This window comes from Mobula birostris, chromosome 21 (genome assembly GCF_030028105.1).
Source record: "Mobula birostris isolate sMobBir1 chromosome 21, sMobBir1.hap1, whole genome shotgun sequence".
Taxonomy (NCBI): Eukaryota; Metazoa; Chordata; class Chondrichthyes; order Myliobatiformes; family Myliobatidae; genus Mobula; species Mobula birostris.
Window position 1 is genome coordinate 46,563,160 of NC_092390.1, and position 21,773 is coordinate 46,584,932.

Sequence of the window (21,773 nt, forward strand, 5' to 3'; positions counted from 1 at the left end):
GCTAATCAGGACAATTCTAATGTGATTGGCAGAACATTCAGGCATGATGTGAATTAAACAAAGATTAGTTATGATTTTGAGTGTCACGGTCTGAAAAATTTAGGAGAATAGTTAGGAAGTAGATGCAATATAGATTAATTTGTGACATTTAAAAGGGAACTTACTAAAAATTTGATGGTAAAACGCTTGCAATGCTACAGGGAAAGAGGACAGGTGGAGAAAGGGAAAAAATGACTAATTGGATTGCTTTTCACCAAACTGCCACAGAATTGATAGGCAGAAAGATCTTCCTTTGTGCAAAAGCTATTCAAAAAGTAGTTTGCTGTGTTACATAACATTATAATGGAGGGACAAATGGAGAACCATGAACAGCATTTATTTATTTATTTACTGAGCTGCAGCGCAGAATACACCTTCTCGGCCCTTTGAGCTCTGCCCCTAGCAACATCCCAATTTTAACCCTAGCATAATCAGGGAACAATATACAATGACTAATGAACTTACTAACCAGTATATCTTTGGACTGTGGGAGGAAACTGGAGCATCTGGAGAAAACCCACACATTCCAGGAACAGGACAAAGACTCCTTACAGAGGACATTGGAAATTAACTCCAAACTCCAATGCCCCGAGCTGTAAGAGCATTGCGCTAACTGCTACACCACTGTGGCACTCCAATGTCAAGATGATGGAGAGGACACGATAACAGAAAAAGAATGAGTCATTATACACTGAGCTGTTTTGGTGGATAAACCAGGGCAACCAAAGTAAAGTAATTTTAACTTATTAATCACTAAAAGAGAGAATTGTAACCTATCATAAAGCTCTCAAATAAGACCCTGAAGAAGGCATTGTGAGCACATTGCTATCCACCTACAAATTAAAACAGTTGGACTATTTCTGGTTCTTTACAGGCAACTAGGAGCAGGGAGATTTCTTTAATACTTTCTTAATGAACCTAAGGTTGTTAGCAGCTAAGTGCAGCTTTGCAGATTTGAAGGACTCGCTCATCAGATTGGATTATTTGTGGAATCTGGCAGTCATCCTGAGGGAATGGCGACCACATGAGGCAAGAGTTTACTCCTGAGAAGAGCACACAGACATGCAAAGCTACAGGGCAATGTGAGGCCTGGCTGGAAATATTGGATAGCTCAGGAGGAAGTGTTTTTGATGAAACACAAAACAAAGGGCAAAGCAGAGAATTTACTGTCAAGATTAGTTGGATGGTTCAACTATAACTAGAGTAGCAAAAATTAAATACCCTATGGCTAGGATAAAAATGTATGTGACTTGGATTGGAAAATCATTTCTGCTAACAAAGCACGATATTGAGAGTTTATGGAATTTATGGGAGGAACTATTTCTGGAGACAGAGGCTAGAGGTATCTACACATAGATTTTGATGAGAGGGCAACTAGAAATACTTCAGCTTATCGCAGGATAGACATGCAATGTCCTATCTGAAATAAGCCATTGAGTCAAGTGCATTCAAGCTCTCTGAGAATAAAACCAATCAAGTGAGGTGTATTGTGGATTTCATTGTAATGAACCAGGAACATGTCAGAATTATTCTAGAAAACATTACAATGCAGCGACCAGGACAGTTAAATGTACACCTGACGGCATCGCAAGGATTTGCTCAATGTTAGCCATGTAACTGACTGATAAATACGTTTTTCATCAAACAGGCAAACATTATCTAATCCTAAACGAACGTAAGCAAATGGTAAGTAGTTCACAAACTCAAGGTATGTTTCAGTAACTCTCTAGGAGAAACATAAAGCCAAATTAGGGAGAGTGACTTATGGAGAGAAAACAGCCAAGCAAGTTCCCATGGATATCCTACATGGTGAATGCTGAGCAGTGGAATGAAGAGGAGTCAGCACCACAGTTTAGAAGTACGAGGGGGGGGGTCTTATTGAAACCTATCGAGTACTGGAAGGTCTAGATGAAGTGAATGTTTTCTTTAATGAGGTGTCTAAGTTCAGAGGCACAGCCTCAGAATAGAAGGACACCCCTTTAGAACAGAAAAAAGGAGGAATTTCTTCAGCCAGAAGGCGGTGAATCTGTGGAATTCATTGTCACAGATGAATGTGAAGGCTATGGCATTGGGTAAATTTATTCTCACATATAGCTCAACAAAGCTGTTTTACTAGGTACAGTATGAGTAGAGCAAAACTTTTCATTATGAAGTGCAAAGAATAGGCGCTAGTAGGTAGAGTTTGGGAACTGTTCATACTTAACTATTTTTAGCACACTCTAAAGGCTGATTTATACTTCTGTGTCAACTTGACGTCGTAGGTACAGCGTAGCCGCGAACCCTACGCAGAGCCTACACGGATCCCTACGCCGTAGCCTGATGCGCACCTCTCCCAAAATGTAACTGCGCATCGCGGCAACGCAGACGGCAACAGCTGTGATTGGTCCGCTTGGTAGCATCGCTTTTCCTCCTACACTGCAATAGCTTCCCATTGGGCGATTGGTCCGCTTGGTAGCATTGCTTTTCCTCCTACACTGCAATAGCTTCCCATTGGGCGACTGAAGGTCAGGGAAGGAACCCTGGCTGCAATGCTTTCCATAAAGCTTTACAGACCCATTCCGCTTTTATGAAAAAAGACGCTTGCTTCTTGTTTACCCCGAGAAAGACTACCGTGACCATGAAGCCTTGCGCGGGCAGGTGTGTGCGCATGCGCGATGTGCCCGAATTGCAGAGTGACGCATACACACCAACGCACAAGTATAAATGCTCACAACGCAGGTAGGCCACTTGCATAGGTTACGGCTTCCATTTGACGCACAAGTATAAATCAGCCTTAAGGTGAATACAATTGGAGAAAAACCCCATTTGGAATGAAGACAGCACCAGTCACATTCCAACCAAGACCAAATGCTACACTTGAAAAATCTCCGTGAGGTAAAGACTCTTGCTGATGATGTATTGGATTAGGGTGGCAGGGTCAAGTAGAAGAGCAGCACAGTAGCATAGCGGTTAGCACAATGCTTTCCAGCGCATTGACTGTAAGATCAAGGTTCGATTCCCACAGCTACCTGTAAGGAGTCTGTACATTGTACCCTTATCGTGTGGGTTTCCTCTGGGTGCTCTGGTTTTCCTCCACATTCCAAAGATGTACAGTTAAAGTGAGTTCGTTGTTAGCATGCTATGTTAACACCCTTAATGTGGCCCAGCAGAATCTTCGCTGATTTGATTTGATGCATTTCACTGTTTGTTTTGATGTACATGTGACAAATAAAGCTCATCTTTAATCTGCAGAAGGAGAAACTGGAAGAAGCAGCATCCAACCTTAAGCAAAAGCTGAAAGGCTTGAAAAGCTGACAAACAAAGAAACAAAAATTGGCATTCAGAGTGATGGAAGTCTCTTTCATGGGTTACCTGAGCTCCAGAGACAATCCAAAACTAGGTCCAGCATAACTGACAGATGTGAAAAATTTTCTGGGGTTTCTTGGCTAACCAGGCAAATTCCTGTATCATCTAAGAGAGATGGGCATGCCCCTCAACAAGAAGGGCATAAAATGGTGTTTGTTCAACATTTGAGTGCAGGCAGGCAAATGAATTCAGGGAATATCATGCAGAGCCTGAGATGCAACACTTTAATGGTAGGAAGAAACTAAACATTACAAACAGAAAAGGCCCTTAAATCAACAATCTGAACAAGCTAAAAGTAAACACATTCCAGGCCTTACTTTGACTGAAAAGGCTTGTACCAAAGTAAAGCACAGTTAACTATACAGTCAATTTGTTTCTTTTCTTCCTGTTATTAAAGGAGGGATATAATATAATTAATATTAGTTGATATGTGACTAACTTCCCTCTGTATTGTAGCTAAAGTGCCACGGTAGCATAGCAGTTAACTCGATGTTATTAGAGCTCAGGGCGTTCCGGAATCTGAATTTCAATTCTGGTGCCATCTGCAAGGAGTTTGTACGTTCTCCCTGTGAATCATGTGTGTTTCCTCCAGGTGCTCCAGTTCACTCCCACAGCCCAAAAGCGTTCCAGTTAGTAGGTTAAATGGTCATTGTAAATTGTCCTGTGATTAGGCTTATGTTCAATAGGTGGATTGCAGCACGGAGTGGCTCACTGGGCTGGAAGGGCCTGTTTTAAATAAAAATATAAAAATAAATCAATAAATACATTATTCAGTACAGAACTTGCCAGTCTTGCTTGATGCTCGAAGTGGACATATTGTCCTGACTTTTCTGTGAGCTCCTTTCATTAATAAAATAGCTCCTTCATTTATTTCATTTGCAGGTTCTCCTTCAGTACTGTACAGATGAAATGAGAAATCTACCAAGACAGAATGCACTGTTTAAAAGGGTAGAATCTGCAGATTTAAAGATGATCTTCAAAAGAAGATGGAGATGTGCTGAAAAAGGAAGGCACTTCAGGTCTATGGGAAAAGAATGGTGGAAGCTGTCTAATTGGAAAGCTTTTTCCATGCCATGAAGAACCAAATGGACTCATTCTGTTCAATTCTCCAGAGAAAAGAAAACCAAAGATGCAAAAAGAATAAAATAATGCTGCCCACTTTTTCCTTCACCACACAGCTTTAAAATTATTTTATGTTTCTATTCCTGTAAATATTTTATTCTTTTGCAAAGATGGTTCTTCATTTTTTTTCTTTTTTTTGTTTTTCTCCCATGACTTTTCCAACAGCCTTGTCTTTATTCACAAGATAAATATGCATCTCTTACTGACATAACATATTCTGCTATCATCATATCAATACATTTTTCTCTTTCTTTTATTTCCCTTAAAGGGAATACTCCAGGGAAGTTTCACACCAAATTGTTGTTGTGAATTTTACTCTGGTTCGCAACATATGCACAGTACAAAATTAAGTTGAAGCTTATCTTCATTCTATACTTTACATTTTAATAGATTGTGGTGTAACAGGATAACTGTGACTGCTCTTTTTATCTTGCAGACTTTTTCATAGCATTATGGCATATAAAAAGGACATCAGATATGCGTTTCGTTGAATCTTTTTTAACACCAAAGCAAGCAATGATGTAAAATTAAATCTCCTAACAATTCTGTAAAGCAATAGGAACTTAATAATAAAATATACATTTCTAGTAGGCAGTTTCTTTCTGTTTTTTCTTGGTTACAATTATCCACCAGATATTAGAAAGGAAAATATATGGAATGTGGATATCTGCAAACTCAGTTTCCTCCATTCAACAGAAGCTCATGAATATGGTTTTTGTGAACATTTCCCCAAGTATTTCTTTAAAAAGTCCTACTGATTTTTTAAGTGATATTACATTTTTAGTGCCTTTATGTTGCTTAATTTTTCCACAGAAGATTACATCTCATTCAGTTCCTGTAACAGGGAGAAAATCAGCATGCTTCAGATACATTCAGTGAAGTTTCAATTATCGGTTTTCTCAAAATTAAGAAATCCCTCAAATGTTTGGGCCTAAGGGCAAAGTTGCAGGATTTATTTCAAAGAAATTTGTTACATTAATTATCTGGATGGAAATTACAATCTCCTTGGGTCCTTGTGCTGATTCCAATTTGTCACTGTCCAAAAAACAATGCTCTTGCTCCGATTCTAAAGACAAAGATTAGGTCAGGTCATCTGGATTTCTAGGATTTAACATAGATTAAAAAAAGCTCCTCAAAACTTAGATGAAGCAAGTCATGTGACATTGGATTACCTGAGATTTCCAATAATTCACCTGGCTACTTTAGAGGCAAAAATACATTATAGGAAGCAGAGACTTAATTTGATGAGTTCTTCAGTTGATGTTGTATGAACTCACTGAGCAGAACTTATTTTGTCCATTCAATAATCCAACTTCGATCTCAATTGATTACCGTTGCTCCCATTTTAAATTAAGGGAAATTTTTTAATCCAGTACCCATTCAAATACAGCTACCATATAACTATATCAATAATCATCTCTTTATTGAATCAACTTCCACAAATAAGAAAACAAGATGAGCAGCAAACTAATGCCCCTGAATACACAGCTAATAGTTTATGTTCTGTTCAATATTATGTTCAATATTTTATGTTTCTTCTTACTTGGTGGGATCTGATAAATATAACTGCAGATTTATCATAATACTTATGATAATACTAAGCCAATAGGCTGGTCCTGGACTTACTTCCTGGCACAATTTACATATTACTATTTAACTATTTATGGTTTTATTACTATTTATTATTTATGGTGCAACTGTAACGAAAACCAATTTCCCCCAGGATCAATAATGTATGACTATGACTATGACTATGGCTTTGACTATCTGAAAAGTTTTGAATTGCAGATTTATTTTGTACCTAAATTATACAGTACATCATTTATAATACTTCTCCTTTAATATATTGGCTCCAAGATATCACACTAACCATGTTTTCTCTCTTCCCCAAAGATAAATTAAATTTCAGTTCTATATTATAAATAAGAGTCAAGGTTAGTGTCTTCAGATTGGGGCCGTTTATATTCTTATCCACAAATACATATGTTGTTGTCCTAAACTTTTGATTTCTAATTATTAATGCTTGTTTTTGTCAGCAGCATGGCTATTTCTGTAAGAGGTTGATTTAATCCATTCATTTTATTTTCCGTGTTTGACTTGTTTTTATGTTAGGCATGATTATTCTACTCCACTGAGTGTCCTACTGGATTTTCCTTGTAGGATAATTCTTCCATTTATCAAATTCATTTTGTCCTGGTATGTAGGGCCGTAACAACACTCCTCTTGGGAAATGGACATTTCAAAGAGATTAAAACTGGGGCTACATACCTGTGTTTGCAGCCACAATTCAGGATCAAGGGACCATAGTGACAAATGAAAACATCTGAAGCAACTCTTCAGAAGTTTGATGTATATCCGGCAATATTATCCTTTTTGTTCCTGATGAAATAAGTGTGTCACAGTACATTTTGTCTAAGTGTAAGTAGAACTACATAATTTTTAAAAAGCATTCACATTGATAAAGAGTTTCATCAGATAATATTTGAATGATTCTCATTCAAAGATAAAAATAAAATTCCTCCTCTGTCTCCAAGATGCAGATACAATCTGAATCTTTCAGAGGCTTTGTGCTATAAGTCGCCAAACAAGTCATGCTTAACACTGAAGCCCAGTCTGACATCTGAAGAAAAAAATGATTGGGCCCACAGAGTTCTTCCTGAGCTCTGCCAGCAAGGTCTCCATTTGCTGAATTACAACTTTCACCTTACGTGCCATCTGTCCACCAAGGCCCTCAAATTGACCATCTCTTGTGACTGCCGGTCACCTGGCAAATGTTGGAATAATCAGACTTTCAAATTAAAATGTAAAAAGCAAGAAAGCTTATAAATAGTTTCAAACATTCCATTAATAAGAATGAACACATTTTTAAACATGGCACTGATACTTATCTTTTCTGCCTGTCCCAGCCACTAGTCATAACTTCGGTAAATGTGAGCATCTTGTTGATTTGGATCAATGTGCCACTTAGATCCAAATCAGGTTCTTGACACATAAAGTAGAAAAAAAGATTCCTATCACCACAGCAAACTATTGTAAGTTATTTTCTATAAGCAGCTGGGAAATCTAATTATTGTTTCCCTCATTGACTGGATATTTCATGTGCGTTTTGCGAAATAATTGGGTGGAGGCTGTGGTGATGGTTTGGGGCTGAAGGATGGGGAGGTGTGGTGGAGAGGAGGTTTGCCAAAGGTGAGATGCCATATGTCAAAGGCAGATGGCATGAACTAAATCAATCTGCCTTCTCTGGAGGTTTGCAATTCGTGTCAATTTTACTTGGTTCTTCTCATCAGTGTTCTCATTTGTTGATGATAAATAAATAGTAATTTTAAACTTACAGTACCTGTTCTAAGTAGATACCAGAAAAAAATGATACCAAAATCTAATGCTTAATTATAGTGGGGCAGTGTAGCAATTAAGATGTACTGATACTTTCCAATTCAGATTTGGAAAATTAGATTATATTCTTGCAGAGTCCCTATTCCAATATTGATTGAGAAATGGCCAGAGCATATTCTCCACAACTCCCCATCATTTTTAACCGGTGTTAAAATACAACATAAGCAACCTCTGGTCCTCATTTCTTGCCAGGTGGAGCAGGAATACATGAGAGCAGAAAACATTCAGCTCCTTTGTAACCAAATATCAAATGCCTAGCTCTAAGTAATTTTAAATCAACATCTACCAAAAAGAGCTCATCTCAGATTCAAAGTTTTCCTTGAATATTTGCTGCTACAGGGCCGGTTTGGACAGTTGAACAAATGCTGCTCTCCCAAAACTGGTAAGCTGGTGTAATTCAGCAAGATGTCGCTAAAATTTGATGTCTCAACAAGTACTTGACAGTGATGCCACTATTTAGTATCACTGGGCATTCACTTTTATTTGAGACAGGAAGGTGAATGCTAACAAATCACCACTAGTTTGAAAGCATTTTTCCACATTGATTTTCACATCAGGAACATAAAATTTTCAATGAATCCAGTGATTGTATTAAGTCATATATTTTAATAAAGTTTGGTTTAATAAGAATTCAAATCAATTAAGTATTGGATGAGCAGAAATGTCTTCCTCTTGTTTTTAATTTCTCTGTCTCACATTGCTCCCTATACTTTGCTGCTTCTTCAGCCGACAACTATTCAAAAGTTATTACCCCATAAATTACTGGCACGGCAGCATCTCTGAATTTTGTTGCTCAATGATTGGCGTTCATTTCTTTAGAGATTTCTTGTACAACCCTTTCTCCCTCTTTCTCCACTCCATTGAAATGCTTCATAATACTTATCTCTTTGTTCACGATTTTGGTCATTTTTTGTCAACTGGACCGGTGTTAAATTATATTTAAAAAAAACAGTTCTGATGAAAGCCATTGGATTGAACCATTAACTCTGTTTCTTCTTCTACAGATGCTGGCTGATCTGCTGAGTAAGCATTTTCTTCTTTTATTTCGATGCTGCATTACATTTGGCCTCACTCTGCGGAGTGTCTTGTTACTTATGTAGGAGCCTGGTATCTATTTTCTGCTTGGCTGCATTGTATTTTGTGTTGCACGTTTATTATGGGTAATTTGTCACGTGGGAGAGGCAAAGAATATAGTTCCGTGCTCACACTTTGTCTTAGGTTCGTTTAGTCTGGTTAGAGCAAGAGCTGAACTGGGGGAATTAATTTTTTTAACTGCTTAAGAACACTAACGCCTAAGAATGCTAATTTCCCTTTTACGCTTAATGCTAATTAGTACGTTTAAAAACACATAATCTGCTTTTCTCGTTACATCAATAGTTTTAGTTTCATTAATTCTTTATCATAATAATATTGTTCATCTTTGCTGGTTGCTTAATAAAGGATTGAACATACTTTCTTCAACTTAGACACTTGTTATTGTGGATAATGCGCCATTCTGTGTCAACCGCCCATGCTTAGTCTCTGAGCGGTTTTGGTTTGTTTTCGGGTAACCACTACAACTTGTATATTTTTTATTTTTATTGAGCTACAGTGTGGAATAAGCCTTTCCAGCCGTTCAAGCCACACCCGCCAGCAATTCCCCAATTTAGTCCTAGCCTAATCATGAAACAATTTACAATGACCAATTAACCTACCAATAGGTACGTCTTTGGACAGTGGGAGGAAACAAGAGCACGTGGAGAAAACCCACGCGGAAGAATGTACAAACTCCTCACACACAGTGGCAAGAATTGAACCCGCATCACCTCTACTGTAAAGCACTGTTTAACCACTGGACAACCGTACTGCCCATAAGTTTCTCCCACGAAAAGCAGGGGACTACTTACACTAAAACCGGGGGGGGGGGGGGGGGGCGCATCCATTTCCTAATCCTATCAGCTAGAATTCTGACTTGTTCAATTATATAATACTGTTTATCTTGCTGGATATGTGTGGGCACATGGCCAAGTGGATAAGGCATTGGACTAGTGACCTGAAGGTCGTGAGTTTGTAGCCCCAGCCAAGGGAATGTGTTGTGTCCTTGAGCAAGGCACTTAATCACACATTGCTCTGCAATGATACTGGTGCCAAGCTGTATGGGTCTTCATGCCCTTCCCTTGGACAACATTGGTGTTGTGGAGAGGGGAGACTTGCAGCATGGGCAATTGCTGGTCTTCCATACAACCCTGCCCAGACCTGCGCCCTGGAGAGTGAAGACTTTCCAGGCGCAGATCCATGGTCTCGCAAGACAACGGATGCCTTAATATCCAGCAATTTCTGTTTTTATTCATAGTTTCATCATCTGCTATATATTTTGCTTTAAGGAGAGCTGAATGTCTTTCTCGTGTTCTTTGTTATTCTGTAACCAAGGGAAACAACAAAAACTTAGTTTCACTATAAGGCCTTTTGTCAAATTTATATATTTTTGGATTCCTTTAAAATTCTGATTCAATTTTTTTTGACTAGAAGGTTCCCCCTAGGCTTTTGCTGTTCTACTAACAAATCCGTCATCTTTATATTATTACTGATCTTTCCATCTTTTCGAATCTTCATGAGATTGTCTTCCTTTAGAGTATTAGAATTTCATACATGTATCAAAAAACTTGTAATAACGATGATATTGGAGGTTATATGGTGGCCACTAATGGATTTAGAACTGCTCCAGCCTCTCTTGAGGCCAGGAGAATGCAGGTCATGATACCAATATCTGGGCCAGTTTTAAATCCATTAGAGTCTACCATCTGAATCCAGTGCAAGGATTCCTTATGTTTAAGATGTGAACCTCTATCAACTGGTTGGGGATCTAGATTATTCCCATTAAAAACAAGGGGCCCACACTCATTTCCTAACTGTTCTCCAATTCCTAAACAAGGCCAATGGTTCTAATGCCTTTTGCTTAAAAGATATTCTTCGGCACCATAGCTATTATCTATTCTAAACTCTATCATACTTCCCATAGTGAATGCCAAAGCATTTCTCCTTTAACTAATCTTGGTGCAGCTTCTATCCCTTTGCCATTGTTGGTCTTGTAGAAGACAGAGACTGGTCATGTTCCTCATAAGGTTGTGGTGGTCATTCAGTTTCCAGGCCCCACAAAGGTTTATTGCTGATAACACCTTTTTAACACGGCAGCAGAAATTGTCACAGGATCAAGAGGTCTGATGTTCATTACAACAAATTCCCTCTTAACACAGCAGTGGAAGTGCCCAAAGTTCAAGATATTGTGGTCCAAAAGGTTAAACTTCTTAATCCTCCCCACCATTAAAGGCATCTACAAGGAGCACTGCCACAAGAAAGCAGCATCCATCATCGGGGACCCCCATCACCCAGGCTATGCTCTCTTCTTGCTGCTGCCATTGGGAAGGAGGTCCCGCACCACCATGTTCAGGAACAGTTACTACCCTTCAACCATCAGGTTCCTGAAGCAGCATGGATAACTTCATTCACCTCAGCACTGAAATAATTCCACAACCTATGGACTTACTTTCAAGGACTCTACAACTCATGCTGTCAATGTTATTTATTACTTATTTATTCATTATTGGTTTTTAAACTTGTCTTTGTTTGTACATTGGTTGTTTGTCTTTGTGTGTAATTTTTCATTGTTTCTATTGTGTTTCTTTGTATGTATTGTGAATACTCACAAGCAAATAAATATTCAAGGTAGTATATGGTGACATATATATACTTTATTAATATATTCACTTTGAACTTTGAACCTGACCTTTTAATCAGTGCATTTTGCTCACCTTCTGAACTTATGGTTGTGTGGTCTTAATCTAGAGACACAATAGGGTCCACATCAGGCTAGTTAAACTATGTTCCAGTCAAGACAATCTACATCAGCCTAATTACACTTTGTCCCAATCAAGACGATCCACATCGGCCTAATTGCACTTTGTCCCAATCAAGATGATCCACAATGGCCTAGGTACACTAGGTCCCGATCAAGACTATCCACATCGGCCTAGCTGCACCATGATCTGATCAAGAGAAACTAAAGGATCTACGTTGGCTTAATTAAACAGTCCATCTGGTCTGATAATGAGGTTGAAAAACATCACATGATGCCAATTAATAGGAAATAAAAATGGCTTAACTATTAGAAGGCAGGCAGGCAAGGTTGGTTGGAGTGACAGAGGGAGAAAATGCAGAATTCATTACTTAGTTTCAGAGGCTGTAATGGATGACTTGTTTATCAACAAGCTTTGGTATATTTTTCTTGATTGTAAGAATTAAGCTTATGTTTGGAAATTCTTGGGTAAGTTGTAAATCTTTGTTAAGAATTATTCCTCAGCTCCCCAGAAATTAAAATGTGCTTCACATATAAATAAACTGTTTAATCTACTTTGTTAGTTGGAAGTATCCTACCTTTTGTGTGTGGGGATGGTGATTGATCTTCTTGAAATAGTAATTATCTACCCTTCAGGTAGAGACTAAGTTAATGAAATAAACTAACCCTTGAAATGTACCATGATAAAGTATGATCTCCCTGAAGTGAGGGTGCTTGTAGCAGGAGGGGTTTAAAGTCTTTATTTAAACCTAGTGCTCTCAACAGGTGCACTCAATATCATAAAGCAACAGGGCATAGCCAAGGAAATATATACAAAATGCTGGAGGAACTCAGCTAGACAGGCCGCATCTATGAAAAAGAGTAAACAGTCAATGTTTTGGGCAGACACCCTTCATCAGGAACCTAGTGCAATAACATTTACTGTTCTCCAGCGATTATAATGGAAGACCAGTAGACCCTACTGATGCACCATCAATAACTCCAAAAGACTGGAAGTAGAGTAAATACTGAAAGGCTTTTATTCGCAATAAAATATGACCTCCAGCATGCCGAGTGTCTGCCCTGGACTGAGAGGAGGAGTCAAGACCCAATCGCCTTTATTCAGGGGTCTGTGGGAGGAGCCACAGGGGCAGTCAGCAGCGGGGTGTGTCCAGACAGGTAACCCAGTTACAACATATATATAGTTTACCACACCTACAAAAATGTGGGATCTTTTCTACTGAATGATGACTGTGCTCTTGATGTACAATAAGCTTGACATTTGCCCTTGCTGTGTTTCTCTTGAATCTCCAGAGGGGATCATCTTGTCTGCTAGATGTCTGGCTTGTTCGATTATATAACGAAAAGTTGGATAATTTAAAATCCCCAATGACGTTATCTATTCCCTCCATTCCAACATTAAACCAATGGTTATTCACAACACCCAAAATAGGTACTGGTGTTACTTTGCTCAACTGTCTGAAGACTGAACCTTTTATGTAGCACCTTGTAGTGTGTTCATGTTATAATGAACTCTGCTTCTCTCCTCAAGGACAATTTTTAATTAATTATCAGTCAACTGACAAATCCCTACTTGATTTTTCATGAAGTATGTTGAAATTAACAACAAACCCTGGAAACGAATACTGAACAGCACACTTATAAAATGTTTATGCTTCCACAATGCTCTGAACCACAACATAGGCATCTATTCAACTAATGTTCAAATAATTTATGTTACAAAAGGCGGTATATATTCTCTACCTGGAACTCATCCAGGCACTTACTGAATTACACTGATATGACATCCAATAGATCAGTACTGGCTATGTAGAAGATGTTTGACTCCAGCCAAGTAGGATAAAGTTATGCAGAATCGTTTAAGAGATACTAACAGTTGTTTGGAACATAATCGTGTTTACTCAGGTGAAAAAAATTTTAAAAGTAGGAATAGAAGTAGAGTGAAAGATTACAAATGTTTGTGAACGTTTGTCTCATCTACTTCATTCAAAAGTTTACAGGTTTGAGTCCACTGAATCTTAGCAAGTAACTTCAATGCATTTTGTGGACACATTCCATCCACAGTGTATCAATGTGATGGGGTGGGATGAATATCTAAGGTACTAGACCAAGTGCCAGTCAAGCAGCTACTGTGTTCTGGGTGGCTAAAATGCCAAAAAAAAGGGGGGGAAATTTGAATACTAAAATATTAAACAGAAAAGGCTAGAAAACCTGAGTTGGTGAGATGGGTTGCGTGAGGAGAGAACCCCTTTTATTTGGGCAATATGCCCCATTGTTTGCAGGAGATAAGGTTTTTATTTTAATTCAGGAACAGCTATGCTACGTCCCTACGAAGAAGGATAAAAAAAATCCAGCTGCTGATGAAGCAGTATTTAAATCTGGGATTAAAGATAATCAGGCAACACCCTGTTTTATATGCAGAAACTTCTGGCATGAACTATCAAACTTTCCCTCACTCCTCAGACAAATGCCAAGCAAATATACAAACTTTAAATCCAAACAAAAAAGTGAAGCAGCCTCCATTGGTATAGATCTTGAACATAACCCTGCACCTTGGCGGAATTAGTACATTCTATGTGTTTCACACCATTGAAACAAGGATTTTATTTATTTTTTGCTCAGTATAACAAAACTTTCAATTTCCATGTATATTTACATTTCTTCCCCTCACAGATATCAGCTATCAGAACACTTCCATCAAAGTGCAGACATCACCACCACATCCTGTACAAAAGCCCTTATTAGTACAGCAGACAGGCTTACATCTACATATTGTAGAAAAGGTTGCCAAGTTTTATGAAAACTATTTGTTTTTAAGTGTACCATACATGTTTAAAAAGTCCAAAGGAATGTATTCCATGATTAATTTACACCAACCAGAAAGTCCAGAGGCCTTATTGAATATCCAACAAAGTAAAATGTTCTTCCTTGCACAAAAAGTCAGCATGTTAAAAAGTTTTTTCGGATGTGGATTAATAATACGACTGCTGGGTAAGCCTAAGAGAAAAGACGCTGGGTCCAGCTCAAGCCCCATCTTCAGAATCTTTTCCATTTCACCCAAAATGCCTGAAGTTTGGGACAAGTTCAAAAACAATGGGTGACAGTTCCAATATTTCCTTTATATTTAGAACACATTGGAGAAACATCCGTCTTAAATTTCGAGAGATGAGCTGGAGTCAAATGGGCTCTATGTAGAATTTTGAGTTACAATGCTTTAGTTCTATTACAAACTGAAATTTTCATTGCATTATCACAGATGTCTTCCCATGTTTCAGTTATAATTTCTACTCCCAGCTCTCCCACCCAAACCCTTCCCAGCAGCTCAGCCTCTCCACAAGAACATTCCCTCAGGATGCTGTAAAATTACTAATGGAGACTTCACCCTTAGAACAAAACACCCTCTTTTCTATGTCAGAACTATAGAAATCAGTTAACAATGATGTTTTTTTCTGTACATAATCTCTTATCTGAAAGAAACGAAAAAGATCCTTGCTGGGTGTGCTGAATTTCTGTACTATTTGACTAAAAGACATCATCGTTCCTTCATGAAACAAGTCCCCTAGATGGAAAATACTCTTAGAAATCCAAAGTTTAAACCCAGGATCCAGCGTGCCAGGCTGAAAATCTGGACTGCCGGTTATTGAAGTAAAGGGTGATATTTTCACTATGTTGCCCTCAATTTGTTGCACTGCCCTTATGTGGTTGACTGGGTCTGCGGGGATCCCTCTTCAATTTGGCTGCTCATTGAAGCCTCACAAACAAAATACCCTCTTATTAATTTGCTTTTCCTCAATAAGATGAAATTAGTTAAGGAATATTGTCACAATCCAAAACAAGGGGTTTATTAACAACTTGGTCAATTACTGTTATGTACTTATGAAACAGCCTATAAAGTAGTACAGACAGAACAAAATCCTTCTTCCCAGGTAATTTGTCTACATGCCAATTGTTCCAACATGAAATGGCAGCCATAACTAACTTCATTTACACTAGTGCAATATAATAATGAGAAGAAGAGCTTATAAGTTAATAGTGGGAAGGTACTAAAACTGAGCTAACTAATATTTTGATTAAAGTTTTTATTACATTCAACTTTGTCTAATTGCCTTTTAGTTACATTTGCAAATAAACAAAACAAAATCATCAAATAGAGCAAGTCTCCTACTTGATTGTGCTAGAATTTACCCAATGAAAATTGGCTTTAATTAGTTGTGGAAGACACTACATCAATGCAAATTTGCTACTTCTTCATTGTAAATTGACAAAAATAACTGGAAAACACAAATGCAATTTAATAAACTCCAATAATATACACTGATGTCATCTTTTGACCCTGGTGGCACTTGCCACTAGATGAATCACATATTTAGGTGAGCTCTGAATGAGATAATAAATGAAAGAACCTATATTTCTCATTGTTTGGTGATCCCCCAAATGCTTCTTGCCAATTAAATATTTTTGAAATGTAATCACCTTTGCTAAGCAGGCCAAAATTCTTTCTATAATTTCACAGCATTCACACAAAGGTATTGTTGATAAAGTGAGAATTCAAAGTTAAGAGAATTGTTTGAAAAATTGGTACCATGTTGTTTTTTTTACAGTGAATCTCTGCTGTTACTTCAATAGTTGACTTAACTTTGTGGCAATGTTTCAAGGTTCAAAAGTTCAAAGTATATTTATTATCAAAGTATGTTTATATGATACAACCTTGAGATTCATCTCCTTACAGGCAGCCACAAAACACAGAAACCCAAAAGACAACACACACAAAATACTGGTGGAACACAGCAGGCCAGGCAGCATCTATAGGAAGAGGTACAGTCGACATTTCGGGCCGAGACCCTTCGTCAGCTCGAAACATCGACCGTACCTCTTCCAATAGATGCTGCCTGGCCTGTGGCGTTCTACCAGCATTTTGTGTGTGTTGCTTGGATTTCCAGTATCTGCAGATTTCCTCGTGTTTGCGAAACCCAAAAGAACCCATTTAAAAAAGATCAAAACACCCAATGCACAGACAGAGGGAAATAAAATAAAATTGCACAGATAGTAAAAGCAAGCAAGTAGCATTCAGAACTGTAATTTTATGAAAGACTGTGTCAGCTGAAGCAGGCAACAGCCACGGTTCATCACAAAGCCGAGGAAATGTGCCGGGACCACAGGTGTGAAGCCAGGCATCACTGCTTTCTTTTCTTTCGTAGTCTTCTTTGTTTTGCTTTTTTGTCCCCTGTAAGTTTTCGCTGGGCATTACAAGTGCCACCTTGAACTGGTCTTGCAGCCAGTCTTACATTTGATATAACAATGAGACTTTCCCACGAGTCTGCCAACTATATTCCTTATTTGAAAAAAAATCAATGAAGGGGTGAAAAACATTTTAAATTCTCCCTAACATTAAAACATGATGAGTAAAAGAGTTGGCTATTGCAATGATAATTACAGTCTAAGATTGGTAACTATGTCGTAAAAGTTAGTCCCACTTGTTACTCAACTTGAAAGACCAAATGGCCAAAATTAGCATTTTGCAACACATCATCAACTTCAACAAGGTGGAGCAAATTCAGAAATCAGAGGTGCAGGAAGTCCTCGTGCAGGGTTCCCTAAAGGTTAACTCACAAGTTGAGTTGGTAGTAAGGAAGGCAAATGTAACGTTAGTATCTATCTTGAAAGGACTAGAAGCAAGGATGCAGTGGTGAGGCTTTATAAGGCATTGATCAGACCACACTCTGAAAGGATGTGCTGGTGTTAGAGAGGGTCCAGAATAGATTGACAAGAATGATTCCAGGGATTGAAAGGGTTAATTATGAGGAGCATTTGATGGCTCTGAGCCTGCACTCTCAGGTTCAGGAAAATGAGCAGGGATCTCATTGAAATCTATTGACTATCGAGAGGCCTAGGTAGAGTGGATACGGAGAGGATGTTTCCTATAGTGGGAGAGTCTAGGACCAGAAGGTACAGCCTCAGAATAGGTTCCTGATTAGTAAGGATGTCAAAGGTTACAGGGAGAAGTTCAAGTTCAAGTTTAATTGTCATTCAGCCATACATGAATGCCATGAATACAGCCAAATGTGACAGCTTTTCTCTGGGGCCAAGGTGCAAACCACAGTATCAAGAGACACATACAGCACAAGGCACATATAAGATATCAGTAAAATATAGTCACAAAAAAGTATATAGTTCAAGATCCTGAGTCTATGAATGCTGCAGCAATCTGCAGTCGAACGCAATACAGCTTGTCTTCTGCCGAGCGGACACTGAGGGCTGCACTGTGCCACACCGCCTCCGGTGGAGTACACCGTCTCCGGCGCCTCTCTCCTAGGCAGCCGTAAACAGGCGACATTACAGGTTGCCTAGTACTTGCTCTGACCGAGGCTATGCAGCTCCCCTGCCATCCACCCCTGCCAGCCTCCAATAAATCAGTGAATCGGACTTGCAGCATTCCACTTTAACATTGTCCAACAGGGTCTTGCGATCACAAGAAAAATTACTAAGACGATCACTCGCTGTTTTAATGCACATCACTAGCGGGAAGAAGAATAGATTTGAGAGAGATAATAAATCAGCCATTATGGAATGGCAGAACACACTCGATGGGCCAATTGGCCTAATTCTGTTCCTATGTCTTATGGTCTTATGGTAAACATGTTCCGAGTTTACAACAATGAGGCCATAGAGGAATAACAAAAATTTGAGCCATGCTATGCAAATCCTAGCCTGTGGGTATGTAGATAAGAACAATCAACAGTGAAAGGGATCACCTAGGTCCACAATGTTAGCACCTTCATGGCAATCCAGGGCAAACAGAAAGAGCCAGAATTCCTCTTCACTCCGAAAGGAATTATATTGCCTCTTCCCTTCCATTTGCCAACATTTCCTTCATGTTCCAAATAGATCGTCTCAGTCTCACCTCTCAGTTACCCCTCCATACTCATAGCCACATCCCCTGAAATTGCCACATCTCAAATAATACACTTGAAACAGAATAAAAAGCATCTGAGTTCTTTAGACACTTTCGACATTATCCCTTCTCCAACCAACATCCCATAATATTTTTCAAAATTCCAAAGTTCAAGGTAAATTATAGCCTCAGACATTGCTTCACTTGTTACGCATGATGAGAAATAATTTGCACAGGCAGAGAACATTCTTCCAATACTGGAAGAAAATTATATAATGGCACACACAAAATGCTGGAGGAGATCAGCAGGTCAGGCAGCATCTTTGGAGATGAATAAACTGTAGACATTTTGGGCTGAGACCCTTCCATCATTCTCAACTCAAAACGTCGACTGATTATTGCTGTTCATAAATGCTGCTTAACCTGCTGAGCTCTTCCAGCGTTTTGTGTATGGCACTCTGGATTTCCAGCATCTGCAGTATCTCTTCTGTTATATCTTGTCAGTCATCATTTATAACAATGCATAAGGAAGAGAACAGGTTTTAAAAATAAAGGCAATTTAATTTGAAAACCTCAGCATTATAACACTGGCCTGAGTTCCAGTACTAATTGGTTAACTAGATGAATGGGTTTACCACCCAGAAACTCCATCCAGAATTCCCCTTACTTGCACCGCTGTGGAAGGCCAAATTTTCTGACCCAAAGTGTACAGGACGAGGACTCCTATGCATTCTCTGAGAGGTTGCAGGACTTCCAAAGACAAAGCGAGGGGGCAGCACCTCAAATTTGCCCTAAAATATTTGACAGCTAGCAAAATTTCATGCCCAGCAATACCCCAACTGCAAAAGCAGGAACAGGTACTTGCATATTCAAAGACAATTAAAAAACCATTAAACTTGTAGAAAATAATTTGACTAAAAAATAATTGAAAGATGAAAAAAATTGAAGTCAACTAAAAGCACATATAAATACAAAAAAAATTAAAGTCTTAAAAATAAAGAAAAATATCCTAAAGTAACTCAGTTTCCACTTTGGCTTCTTTATCAGAAGCTCTACAATGCCTCATTGAAATTGACCGGATTATGTACCATGTCTAAACAAGCATAGAATTAGTGAAATGATACCTCAGTCTAATTCACAGAGAGTGCAGCATTGGACAAAATCGACAGATTTCCCCTTTGTACATGTGTGCCTTTGACAATGTACATACAGATGAGAAAGAGCTCTTGTTATTTAAATAGCATGGTGACCAGTGGATCCATTCAGATTTGGCCACTGAGATGTGGGCCATTATTAAGCCAGGTAAGGGAAGCACAACATTTCAAAATATACAGTGCAAATTAGTCTGGGAGGCAAAAGTAACACCTCCCGTTCATAGATTTTTCTTTTGCTTTTTAGTTTTGGTTTATTTTTAATTAGTTAACTGATTTATTTATTTAGAGATACAGCGCAAAACTGGCCCAACAAGCCACACTGCTCAGCAACCCACCTATTTATCCCTACCCTTATCAAAGGACATTTACAATGACCAATTAACCGACTAAACGGAATATCTTTGCAATGTGGGAGGAAACCAGGGCACTTGGTGGAAATCCAAGTGTTTATAGGGAAAACGTGTAGACTCTTTACAGACGGCACCAGAATTGAACTCCAAACTGCAATACCTCAAACTGTAATTGCATTCTGCTAGCTGCTACACTATTGTGGCTCCTCTAATTTTAAATTAGGCAGATTTAAATTTCAATCATCACTCAGTCATGTTCCTTGTTTTGCATACAGCTGCAACAAAAAATGAAATTTCAAGTTAAGCCTGCTGGAGATTTTGTGTCTCAAATTATTTTGCTCTGTTCCACGCTATAGCTATATTGAGAAGGGGATATAAATAGGCATGTGGAAGAGCTTGAATGGGCGCAAACATAATTTGGTACGTGACAGGATATGCAAATGTGTGACATCAGCATAAGGCATCTCCAGGAGGGGGAATGAAATTGCTGACAGAAGTTAAGCAGACACCACATTAAGTGTCTGTGGAAAGACAGGTCCATTGTTTCAAGGCAATGGAATTCTGCAGGGCATATTAAACATGAAAAAACATTTACCGATGAAGACTTACAGTTTGGACATCCAGATCTGACAAAAGCATATTTCTCTGAGAGATGTATGCCATATGAAGCTTCTCTTCCATTGACTGCTTGTTCTAATAAGAAGACAGCATTTCTGACCCTTTCTTTACTACGAGTTGGATGCAAACCTAATGAAGTTCAACCAACTTACAGAGGACTGCCAAGTTCACTATCTCCTCAATGACTAAAGACAGGATCAATTTTCATATTCAATAGACCCTAAGACAGCTTTATAAGGATTGGAACACCAAGAAGAAGGACTAATGCACTTTAATTGGCTGACCTTATTTGAGCTCTGTTGACAAGCTGGATCTCTAAGGTTACATCTTCTGTGGTAAACAATCTCATACTTCTTTTCACTGATACTATTTGGGAAGAACAATTATTATTGACATTTTATGATTTACATATCTACTCTGTTTCTCTGCTATTGCTGTGGAAGTGCTAGGATTGTGGGTCAAGGACAGAAAGAAAGTTATCGAGCAGACAGTTGAGGTAACCAGCCTAGAAAGAAATGACCGTGTAGATGATTTCAAGGACCTGGCTGCAATATGGTAATAAAAATTCATTGACATTCTCCAGATTGAAAAGGTCATCATTTTTATTTGCATCTTAGCTTATCTCTAAATAAAGCAATGCAATGCCATACATTTACCCCTCTTCAAATGCCTTCATGTCCCCAATCCCCTGCATTTGATTCTTCAGTCAAATTACTACACTGTACCTTTGCCATCTGCTTAAATAATAATTAGTTCTCAATAACAATCAATAGATGTGTGTTAATCTCAAATGGCTTGAGTGAATTTTTAAAGCAAGAAAAAAAAACAAACAGGAACTTCCTATATATACCAGTTTTCTTTACTTGCAGCCGAGCCAATTACACCAAAGAGCACTAGAAACATAAGCAACCTTTCAGAGATTTCAGCTCATTAAGTGCATGGTTAGCAACTTAACAAGTGGCTCAGCAAGATTGTTATAGCTTTGTTTCTTGTGGCTTTTCAGTCAAATGCTGGTTGTAATGCAT